This window comes from Neophocaena asiaeorientalis, unplaced genomic scaffold, assembly GCF_003031525.2.
Source record: "Neophocaena asiaeorientalis asiaeorientalis breed wild unplaced genomic scaffold, Neophocaena_asiaeorientalis_V1.1 scaffold46, whole genome shotgun sequence".
Taxonomy (NCBI): Eukaryota; Metazoa; Chordata; class Mammalia; order Artiodactyla; family Phocoenidae; genus Neophocaena; species Neophocaena asiaeorientalis.
This window is the reverse complement of record NW_020175393.1, coordinates 8,611,927-8,623,991: the sequence shown is the minus strand read 5'-3', so window position 1 is coordinate 8,623,991 and position 12,065 is coordinate 8,611,927. Positions and strand designations below refer to the sequence as shown.

General features: G+C 38.9%; 2 protein-coding genes across 2 annotated transcripts in view; both read left to right on the top strand.

Annotated features, from left to right (window-relative positions):
- The window catches only part of USP49 (ubiquitin specific peptidase 49), a 77,719-nt gene that overhangs the window by 29,842 nt on the left and 35,812 nt on the right, over window positions 1-12,065 (top strand). The window contains exon 2 of the mRNA XM_024766081.1: window positions 9,850-9,923. The gene's annotated coding sequence lies outside the window, so the exon portion shown is untranslated. The remainder of the gene's footprint in view (window positions 1-9,849; window positions 9,924-12,065) is intronic.
- Window positions 1-12,065, top strand: part of MED20 (mediator complex subunit 20) — a 70,410-nt gene that overhangs the window by 33,130 nt on the left and 25,215 nt on the right. The window contains exon 5 of the transcript XR_003006051.1: window positions 9,850-9,923. The gene's annotated coding sequence lies outside the window, so the exon portion shown is untranslated. The remainder of the gene's footprint in view (window positions 1-9,849; window positions 9,924-12,065) is intronic.

Sequence of the window (12,065 nt, the reverse complement as noted above, 5' to 3'; positions counted from 1 at the left end):
TGTCACCTCCATCAGTCAGTATTTGTAGGTGTTTTTCTTTTCTCTTAGCCAGGTTTTCCTCAGAGAGAATGCTCCAACCATCGGCTTACACACCTGCCTTCAACATTTGGGGAGCTGAGTGGGGACGGAGCTGGGGATATCTACCTTTCAGGATCTCAGCCTTCCTTGAATCCCCATCTTTTTAGACTGGTCGGCCTGCCCCTAGTTGTGCCCAAGTCCAGAGTCTCTTTAGTTTCCAGAGAGTAAATTCCCTTCCTCTGACCAGTGGCTGCTTGGAGTCAGGGTGGGAACCTTGGAGTAGAACTTTCACCCTGTGCTCCTTTATTCAGCCCTGCCTGCTGTTCCCACTTTCAGATCATTCTGAGCTTTTCTGGTGTTTCCCAGCACAATTCAGTTTGCTCTGAGCTTCCCCTTAACATGCTCTTAGTTTTTGCTTTCTTTACTGTGCTAAATCAAATAGCTAGTCAATCTGCTTTTCAGCTTCCAAAAACTTTGTTGTAGTTGTTTCCTTTCCTAGTCTTTGTCCTTATGAATTTCATGTTTTTAATGCCATTTTAGTGGAGTTAGGGAGAGAGCAGAGGTAAATGAAGGTGTTCAATGCATCAATTTTCATTGAAGATCCAAATTTATTTCTTTGATGCCCTGTTTCAACACTACTTAATAGGTAGATGGTTTATAGCAGTTGAAAAATTTTGCTACAGTAACAGAATTGTACAAGATATAAATTCATTTGGTCTTTGCTACCCCTTTGGATTAATGCCTAGCTTATAGCTTGCTATAAGAGAATGACATCTAAATGACTTCGGGAAGTTTGCAGATAGTGTTATAGAAATTTAGGTCATTAAGTAACTTAAATATTCCTTTTTCAGATGTGGAAACTGAGACCCAGAGAGCAGAGGTGGCTTACCTATGGTCACTTATCTGTCCCGAACTAGAACTGAGTCTCTTCCCCAGTGTTCTTTACCTTGCCAATGTGGTTCTGTTTTCTCTCATTAAAGTAGCTGGAAATAGGAGCTGTTTATCATGGCTTATGTCACCCAAATTTCCTGTTAGTTTAGTGTGGGCTTTAGGTTGCAGTCATGGAATTTTTTTTTTTTTTTAATGTTCTTCTTCCTGTTAAAGATTGGAGTCTGGTTTTATTGGGGTGAACTTTAAAACTCAAGAAAAGTTGTGTCTTACCCTTTTAAAGATGTTTCTGTTTTGAAGAATTTATATTGAGCATTTAAAAGGTTTCTTTTTTCTTCCTACTATTCACTTTTCAGTGGCCTCCAAAAGTTCTTTGTCAGGGAGGGCAGAAACTCTTTCCTGAATGTAATTATAGCAGATAAAATTATTTAGAACATATTAATATCCCTGTTAAAATGTTTAAATAATGTGGAAAAAGGAAACTCTTGTAAAAATGTCAAGTTTCTTTGGAGAAATCCTAGAATGCTTTCTCTATCAATTTTTCAAAACTCAATTCTCAATTTTCCTCTTCCAGGACCCCTTCCTGCATTTTACCCCATGACATAAATCTTTTGTCTTATTTCTCTTTCCCTCCTATATTTTGTACTTTGCACCGTTTGCCCCAGAACACTACCGAATTCATTGTAAGTTGACTAGGATTCTTTGGTGATTTTCATTTATATGTAAAATTCTTGGGGGCAGAAACCCTGCTTTATACTTTTGAATAAATTCACTTCTACACATATTTATGGAGTGCCTTCTTTGAGGCATTGGGTTCCTCTGTAGGTCCCAGCATCTTTGGGCTACACGTTAGGACACTGACAGGTGCTGATGATTGGGAAAACTCACCTTTTCTCCAGTCACTATTAGGAGACGATTGAAAGAATGGGCTTTGCCCCTTGCTTTGTGTCACGTTGGTGACTAGTAATAACAGCTGGGAGCAGAGTGGGGAAAGCCTGTTGTTTGGAAGCTAAGGAGTCTAATGTTTCCTTAACTGGAAAGTGAACATGTTGGAATAGAAGCCCTCTGAGCTTCCTTACACTCTCCAGATTTCATGATTATAAAGAGGTGCTCCTAGTGAATCAATGACACCTTTAAAACAACTGACCCACAGAGAAAAATGTCTCTTAGGATTGAGTGGAATCCAATGGAAATCTTTCCTTGACTGAGCTAAACTGTTGCATACATAATCGGAAGTACCTGGAACACTTAGAATGATAAAGCATTGTTTTCTTGTTGTTGTTGTTTTTTTCCTCTCATCCTCTCCTAAGGTTAAATAATGCTTTCTCATTATTATTCTTTAGAAATGTATTAACTTTTACTTTTCCAATTTTTTTAAATTGTGAAATATGACATACGTGAAATACATTTTAAAACATATGTACATTTTAAAGACTAGTAAAACAAAAGCTGGAGTAACATCCTACAAGTGTAAAAGTTCCCTACGTGATCCTCCCTCATGTCCCACCGCAGGTTAACCACTGTCCTGACTATTATCAAGAAAGTTAGGAATTTGCTTCTCTTTATTATGTTTTAAATTTCTAAACTTGAAAAATAGCCCAGTAATGGAAGGCCTTTAGTCTTTTTACATGTATATATATATATTTTTTTTTTTTTTAATTTATTATTTTGGCTGCATTGGGTCTTCATTGCTGCACACGGGCTTTCTCTAGTTGCCGCGAGTGGGCTTCTCATTGCGGTGGTTTCTCTTGTTGCAGAACACAGGCTCTAGGCTCGCGGGCTCAGTATTTGTGGCTCATGGGCTCTAGAGTTCAGGCCCAGTAGTTGTGGCACACAGGCTTAGTTGCTGTGCCACATGTGGGTTCTTCCCAGACCAGGGCTTGAACCCATGTCCTCTGCATTGGCACGCAGATTCTTAACCACTGTGCCACCAGGGAAGCCCGTATATTTTATGTTTTACATAACGTAATACTAGAAAAATAATAGGTAACATTTATTGATCACTTACCTCATGCCACTGAGTTTTCTGAACTCTGTACACATTGTAACTCCCTAATAATTGTATGAGGTAGGTGAGGAAACCGAGTCATGGAGCTAGGAATTTGGTCCCACTGGGATTCTAATCCAGCCAATCGGAGTCCTAAACCTGCTCTCTTAACTACACCTAATTAGGGTGTTGTCTTATTATTTGATGCAATTTTATATTTTTTAATATCTGCATCTATTTTGTATCTTTGAATACTCTAACCAGATCACAAGCTAGAACAATACAGAGTTGGAAAGTTCTGCAGGCATTAGATCTTGACCAAATATCTTCTCATTGCTTGACACAGATATACAGTCCATCAAGTTATCTAAATCTTATTATATGTTTAGTATTGTCCATTTCAGAGCACTCCTAAAATGTTTATTTTATAAATGTTATTTTTTATGGGAATTTTCAGGGAAAACCAATAATATCACTTATATCTGTAGTGTAATGAATAGTGATATTTCACTTAGAGTTAAATTTTTAAAAGAAGAGCTTTGATTATAGGAAGCATTTTCTAATATAATATTTCAAAATTCTTTTAAAATATACTTTTATGTTTGTAAGACACAAGTAATTTTTGGCGCTTGTTTAGATATGGTCACCAAGAGATAGCTTCTTTATACAACAGTTACTGACTCTATTTAGTGAATTAATGTTTCCTTTACAGTGTTTTCTCTAAAAACAGCTAGCTGTAGTGACAAGTCTTTATGTTTCAATTTTAAAATTAGATACTGTTTCTGTAGAAGGAGTACAGATTTACAGCTCAGTAGCTCCTGAACAAGGCATATAAAGTGCCTTAGAATATTGCTATCTGCCAACTAAGTTTTACCATGGCACAAAACTTTACTTAAATAAACCTCATGTTTGCCACTGATGTGGAGTTACTGGCAACTTAAAGCGATTATCTTGGGCCTAGGCACTGCTGTTTTCTTGCTGTATGATACTGGACTAGTCATCTAATCACCATTTGAGTATCCATTCTTCTGTAAAATGCTGCTGATGTCTTCCTCATTGTGAGAATTAACTGAGCAAATATATATGAAAACCCTTCACACAGCATGGTATCTACTAAAAGTATTATAAATGTTTGTAAATGTTCTCTTCCCATTATAAATTGCTGCTCTGTGCTGACAAAATTGTTGTATGGTATTTATAAAATGTGCTTGGTAATGACCAAATTAATGCTTTGAAAATGGCTTGAATGAATGCTGGCAGACTGAACTCTACCAATTAGTAGTATTAATCATATGTGGAGATCATAAAAAACAGGATTATATTTAAGCACAGTGATGAAATAGCAACTCCAGCACATGCTATATGGAAGGTCATTTTTGTGGCTGACACTGCTGCTCTACAAACTAAATGGGATTCGGTCTTGCTTTTGTTTGTATATATTTATCATGGATAAGTGAGAATGTAAGCATATTATGCTGTTGCTTTTAGGTCATTTTATTTGTTGGTGAGGAGGAATTCCCAATCTGGCTAAGGTTGTATTTTCTTTATTCCGTATTAAGTAGTTAATTAAGACCAGAATGTTATTTGAAACATAATAAAGAGAAGCAAATTTCTAACTTTCTTGATAATAATCAGGACAGTGTTTAACCTGGGGTGGGACATGAGGGAGGATCACATAGGGAACTTTTACACTTGTAAAACACAGCTTCATAAGCCCATGGACGGAGACTTACCTGGTGGCACAGTAGATAAGACTCTGCGCTCCCAATGCAGGGGGCCCGGGTTCGATCCTTGGTCAGGGAACTAGATCCCACATGCATGTCGCAACTAAGAGTTCACATGGCACAGCTAAGGAGCCGGCGAGCTGCAACTAAGGAGCCTGCCTGCTACAACTAAGGAGTTGGTGAGCCACAACTAAGGAGCTCATTTGCTGCAACTAGGGAGCTGGTGAGCAGCAACTAAGGAGCCCACCTGCCGCAACTAAGGAGCCGGTGAGCTGCAACTAAGGAGCCCTGGAGCCACAACTAAGGAGCCTACATGCTGCAACTAAGGAGCTGGTGAGCAGCAACTAAGGAGCCTGTCTGCCACAGTTAAGACCCAGCGCAACCAAATAAATAAATAAATATTTAAAAAATAAAATAAAACCCATGGACCACATTTCTGTCTAATGCTGAAAAAAAGCATTTTTTTTTGAAAAAGCATTTTAATAAATAGCTTATAAGATTCATTTGGCAAGTGAACTTAGAATTTACCACCTAGATTATTCTGAACCAAGGTCAAAGTGTATAAATGCAGTCCTGGCACCCTTTGTGTTTCACAGAAAATCGTAAATCTGTCTGTTTTGCAGTTTCTGTTCAGAGGTCCTGAATTTGAACTTAAAACATTATTCAGAGCCATTAATGGGTAAAACCCATGGCAAACTAATAACTTAGAATCTCAGAACAGTAAAGTCAGCAGATCTTAAGCCCTTGTTCGTGCTGTCCATACTGCACAATGTTTTATGTTTCTTTTTGCATTATTACTTACCCTGGTGATATGTACACAATTTTAGAATTTTAAATTTGAGTGGGACTGGATATCACATAACTCTTCAGTGGCAGAGTGTGGACTGAGACCCAGACTTCCTGCTACCTAATCTCACACTCTCTCTTCCCACCAGTCTATGCTGAACTTCCTAACTTAGTGGCCAAGAGAGATTTAATTGTGTTCTTCTTAAAACTCGATATGAGGTCTCTTTATTTAGTTGTGGATGCATGTAAACTTTTGCCTTATTTAGTTGTGTGAGTTTCCTCTGCCTTTGTATTTTCCAAGCCTTTTGGCCTGTTTTTACTTTAATTAGATATGACTGATCGTTTTTGATGTAAAAAATTATTTATGACATTATGACTTAAAAATATGTCATTTCATAGACCTTCTGCCCAATTACCGAGAAAGCATCCAACTCAGGTTCTGAGCCACTGGCTGTTTGGCAGAGACAATGAGAATATGTTTTCACTCCAAAACAATCAGCATTAGCTGTAGCTTCCTGGATTATCACACCTGCTTTGTCTACTCTCAGGGTTGTCTTGAGGCATCTGAGAGATATGTGGGGAAGCACTTTGAAAACCATAAAGTGCCATAACAATATGTTGCATGCATACATTCATGCATGAGTCTTCTGGTTAATTGTATACTTGAGACCTTTTGTCATAAGACATTTTGTTACATGAGCTCATAAATTGGAATATGAGCAAAGATGTGACTGGGTCAAGGGAAACACTTAAATCCAGCAAGGACTTGCTGGTAGGAAAATTAAGGAGTGAATGGGTGGTGGGAAATAAGCCTAGAGTGTTAGTGCCTTAGAATGTAAATGGAAATAACAGATAGACTTGAAAACCTATTCTTTGTTTAATATCCAGTCTTTTCATTCTTTCATCAATATTGAGCGCCTAGTGAGCACTAGGCACTTTTTTAAGACATCACTGTTGTTCACAATTAGTTAGATAAGATGCAACTGCTGTCCTCCAGGAGTTTATGGGGAAGGCAGTTACAGACAAGATACAACAAAGGATAACAAATGTTTATATTTTGGAATGTACCACATGGCTGACCTTGCTGAAAAAGGTACAGTCTTGGTTAATTTCTTTTTTTTTTTGGCCGTGCAGCATGCGGGATCTTAGTTCCCTGACCAGGGATCGAACCTGTGCCCCCTGCAGAGAAGTGCAGAGCCTTAACCACTGGACCACCAGGGATGTCCCTTGGTTAAATTTTTATCTGATTTAAATTTATTAATATTCTCTTGTTCAACTTTTTAAACTTTTAAAACTATGAAATATGTAATATATTAAAATATTTTGAGATATATAATATAAATCTGTATTTTAACTATATATAAAATATATATATTTTAGATAACCTTAATTACGTAAAATATGGATCTTTTCTACTTGGTAAGTCATCTGAACAATCTCTACCTGACTACATTAATATTAGAGATCTCTTAAAGAAAGGGCTTTGCTGCTGTCACCTTGATGTTAGTCGCTGATGCTAGATTTTCTATTTTGGGGGGAGGGGCTGAGTTGGGTCTTTGTTGCTGCACGCAGGCTTTCTCTAGTTGCGGCGAGCGGGGGCTACTCTTCGTTGCAATGCTCAGGCTTCTCATTGTCGTGGCTTCTCGTTGTGGACCACAGGCTCTAGGCATGTGGGTTCAGTAGTTGCAGCAGGCGGGCCCTAGAGCGTGCAGGCTTCAGTAGTTGTGGCACGTGGGCTCAGTAGTTGCAGCGCACTGGCTTAGTTGCTCCGCGGCATGTGGGATCTTCTCGGGCCAGGGCTCGAACCCGTGTCCCTTGCATTGGCAGGCAGATTCTTAACCACTGTGCCACCAGGGAAGTCCCGATGCTAGTATTTCTTAAGAGCAGAAACCTGGGTTTGAATCCTAGCTCTGCCACTTATTAGCTGTCAAACTTATTTGTACCTCCGTTTCAGTGTCTGTGAAATGGGAATAAAGATAATACCTACCTCACAGTTATTGTGAGAATTGAATGAGTTAATATATGTTAGAGTGCTTAGATGAGTGTCTGGCTCACATTAAAGGCTATATAAGTGTTATCAGCAGCCATCATCATCATCATTGTTATTTGGCAGAATAAAAGTAAGTTGAGTAAAGTTTTCAGGAATGGATTTTCTCCTCAATCCCTGAAAATTACTCTAAACTAAAGGTAGAAAGATAAAGGAAGGAAACTAAACAATTTTTAGTCATCAGCTACGTGCCAGGCAGCATGCTAGCATTTTACCTGCATTTTCATTTAACCCTTACACCAGTGCTCTGAAGTAGATGAGAAAACAGGCTCAGAGAAGTTAAATTACTTGCAAAAGGTCTGGTATGGCCACCGTGATGATAACTGGTCTCTGTTACTCTACATCCTATACTCTTGAATTGCACATGCTACAAAGCCTGAGAGTTCAGCAAGTTTCACTCACGATAGGTACACTTGGAATGTGCTTGTTAGGGACTTTATTTCTAATGATGGTTTAAAGGGATGTCATCCACATTTTTAGTTCCTGCTGCAGTGATTTGTTTTATATATCTGAATTTCCATCCCCCCATTCAAAAGTATATTACAGTAGTATAAATAATATAAGTGGGACTTAGATGGAAAATATTTGAATGTGTGTAGTCTTATTAAGTTTGCAGAATTAAGCTGACCTATTATAATTTCCCAGTTTTCAAGATCACCATCATAATTATTGAAGTCATTACTCTTCAAATTAATAGCTGTTTCATAGGGCTTTTAAGCCTAACTTCTGTGTAGTTAATGTATCCTAGGTGCTCAGTATAGAACTGATTATTTTGGTCAGCTTTTGGAGAACATCCAGAATTCATTCAAATAACTTGGATTTAAAAGTAATTAAGTTACCTTTTAATGGTTTGGTGTTCTCATATTGAAAGTAAGGCTGTTTGGGTAGGAAAGAGGGAAATTTTATGGGGTATTCGCTGGCGGTCCAGTGGTTAGGACTCTGTGCTTTCACTGCCGAGGGTGCGGGTTCAATCCCTGGTTGGGAACTAAGATCCCACAAGCCACGTGGCGCGCCCCCTCCCCCCGCCCAAAAAAAAGGTAAAGAGGGAAATTTTATGGATGTAAAACACCCATCTATACAATGTCAGCTTAGCTTCCTGGATGAGGTTGCCTCAAACCCCCAACCTAGAATGTGGAAGTTATATGCTCTTCTCTTCCTGAAAATATTTGTGCATTTCCTGGGTTTTATCATCTTGCAATTGCTTCTGCCTCCTAGACACCTATTTTTCTTGCCTTGTGCCTCTGATGTGCACCATGGTACCCTCAGATGTGATACTTGGCTCCTTCTCTGATTCTCAGAAAGGCCCTATTCATAGAGGGCATTTGTGTTTTTAGTACACCTAACTGAAGAAAGGAGGCAAAATAGAGGTGGGTGAGCCCTATATTGCATTAATACAACTTCTATTAAGGCATCCCTGTTCTGAAAATGTTCCAGACTTCCCTTGACTGGAGAACTTCACCCCCACGTAACCCAGCTTTGCTCCGCTGTACTAATTATTCTTTTCTCCTCTTCCTTTCCCTCTCCTCATCATCCTTCTCTCTTTCAGAAATAAAATAACAAGTTCTTCCCCTTGTCTAGTGTAAAGCAATTTCCCTTTCTTGACAGTCATTCTGGGATCTTGACAGGCATTCTGCAGGGAACCGTCCACCCCAAGGGAACATGAGTGGTGGGGGACCCTATGAGGGAACATGTTTTCACAAAGAAGTCTTCTTCTAAGAGGAATTCTTGTGTTAGTTATTAGGATAGCAAAATAGAGAATTTTTCATCTTGTTACATGGTGGCAGACGGTGTATTAATCTCAAGCTTATTGAGTCCTGCCTCCTCAATAAAGTGTCAGAAACCTAAAAATTGATTATACATGTAATTTGTCCAAATTCTACATTCTGGATAACTTTGACTAATGCAGTGTCCTTGCGTATAGAATGCATGCTGCTTACCTAAAAGTCATGAACCCATCTAACACAAAGATGTCACCTCCTGGCATCTTTCATTATTAACATATTTCACTTATACAAAAAGAATTTTGGCTTTTGAAACACAATTATTTTTGTTGCCGTGAATTTGTTTTGGTTTTTCTGACAGTTTCAAGTTATATGCAAAGATAGTGTATAATCTTTAAAACCTAAAACAAATGCAGAAGTGCATTTCTCAGGAAGTAAACCTTTCGTACTTCTATCAGCCTCTTCATAAATGACTGTCTGGTTGCTCTTAGCTGAAAAAGAGATCACAGCTATTTTTTTTTTTTACTCTTTTACCTCAATTTTGAGGACTTGTGGGGATTTTACTAAGTGGCATTGTAATACACTGATCCTGTTTTAGAATTTATAAATAAAATTCATGAAATTGCTTTTCTCTTACTATGTATCAGCCTGACCTTACAGATTTTTTTTCCACTGTAGGTAATAGAGAAGAGGAAACCTAACCAATGACTGTGGAATAATATGGAAGAAGATGGAAAAAACTTGTTTAATGAGTAAGAAATAAAACTATAATAAAAAGTTATTCATGAAAACTATTCACGATAGTATTATGTATGACCAGTCTGTAATAGGTGGCCAAGGTTGGTATACTATTAGAGTGAGTGATCAGTGATCAGTCACTATCTTTGTTTTATTGCCATTCTGAGCTTTCACCACCTTTCTTACCCTTGTGAATTTCTGAGGGCTATGAATTACTTAAGCTAAGAGGGGACACAGCTATATTTGAAGAAAAAGATGGGACCTGGAGACCAGCACCTATACTGAAACAAGTCTAGGGTAGGTCTTGAAGCTTACTGGTGGTTGGATAGAGACTATGTCTGTCATGACCTCTCAAGAGTGTTAGCAACCCCTTCTCGCTCTCCAGATATTGCCAGCTGCTGTGATGTTAGGCTCACCCTGGGGATCCTGTTCATTTAGCCAAGTGCAGATTGTGTGTCAGGTGATAATCAAATAGAATTCCACAGAAAATCCAATAAAAGGTGTAACTAAATTTATGAGATATAAAAATTTTAAATTACATAAGTCCATACATGCTTATTGTCAATAATTCAAACATTATAGATAACCAAAACCTATCTGAAACTTAGCCCCCACTCCCAGATAATATAAGTGTATGTTATGTCGTCTTCTTTGCCTGCTGGTTAAAAACTTGGGCTTAGGAGCCAGACTGTTTTTGACTAGGCATTATTATTTTCTTTTTTTAATATATTTATTTATTTTTGGCTGCGTTGGGTCTTCGTTGCTGCGCACGTGGGCTTTCTCTAGTTGCAGCGAGTGGGAGCTACTCTTCGTTGCGGTGCACGGGCTTCTCATTGCGGTGGCTTCTCTTGTTGCAGAGCATGGACTCTAGGCGAGCAGGCTTCTGTAATTGTGGCACGTGGGCTCAGTAGTTGTGGCTCGTGGGCTCTAGAGCGCAGGCTCAGTAGTTGTGGCGCAAAGACTTAGTTGCTCCGCGGCATGTGGAATCTTCCTGGACCAGGGATCGAACCTGTGTCCCCTGAATTGGCAGGCGGATTCTTAACCACTGTGCCACCAGGGAAGTCCCTGACTAGCCATTATTAACTTGACGTTTGGGCAGGTTAATTTCTCTGTGCCTCAATTCCTTGGGTATAAGTGGGGACAATAAAATGCCTATGTCATAGTGATGTTGAAGATTAATTAGTTAATCTATATAAAAACTTGGAATAATGCCCAGAGCATAGTGAGTGTTCAGTAAATGTTAGCTATAATTTTCTTATGTATCCCAGTTAGCATTTTTATGTACCAGCCTTCCACAGATGAATTTTTTTCTGATACACTGCAAGAGTTAAACCATTTTGAATAAGGTCAACCCTGATGGCAAGGATTTTTAGATTTTTTCATGAATGTTTTCTTTTTGGCTTTGAGCTTCATTTCTCTCAGAGTATGCTGCTAGACTATGTGTGAGAATAGTGTTATACACCTTCAACTCTTACTGCATATCTTACAGTGTAAATGATGCTTACAGGTATGTATGAATAAACAGCTGTCTTCGGACTATGATAGTTTCATCTTACCCATAAAAGTATATCTATGTCAAAAAGGATGCACAATTCTCTTGTTTCTAGATAGTGATGTCACATTTTCTGTAAAGATTCCTTTAATCTATTTTGAAGGACAAGTCTTCTTGAGTTTCTTTTTTCTTCCTTCATAGAATCATAATAGTTTTGAAAATGTCTTTGCTATCTTTTCTATGACTTGTCAGCACTTTCTTAGGTAATACAGACAACTGCCTATTTTAAGAAGGAAGGGAGTTTCCCTGGTGGATCAGTGGTTAAAAATCTGCCTGCCAATGCAGGGGACGTGGTTTCGAGCCCTGGTCCAGGAAGATCCCACATGCCACGGAACAACTAAGCCTTAGAGCCACAACTACTGAACCTGCGTGCCACAACTACTGAAGCCCGTGCACCTAGAGCCTATGCTCCACAGCAAGAGAAGCCACCACAATGAGAAGCCCACGCACCGCAATGAAGAGTAGCCCCCGCTCGCCGCAACTAGAGAAAGCCCCTGCACAGCAACTACCCAACACAGACATAAATAAATACATTTTTTTTTTTTTTCTTTGCGGTACGCGGGCCCCTCACTGTTGTGGCCTCTCCCGTTGCGGAGCACAGGCT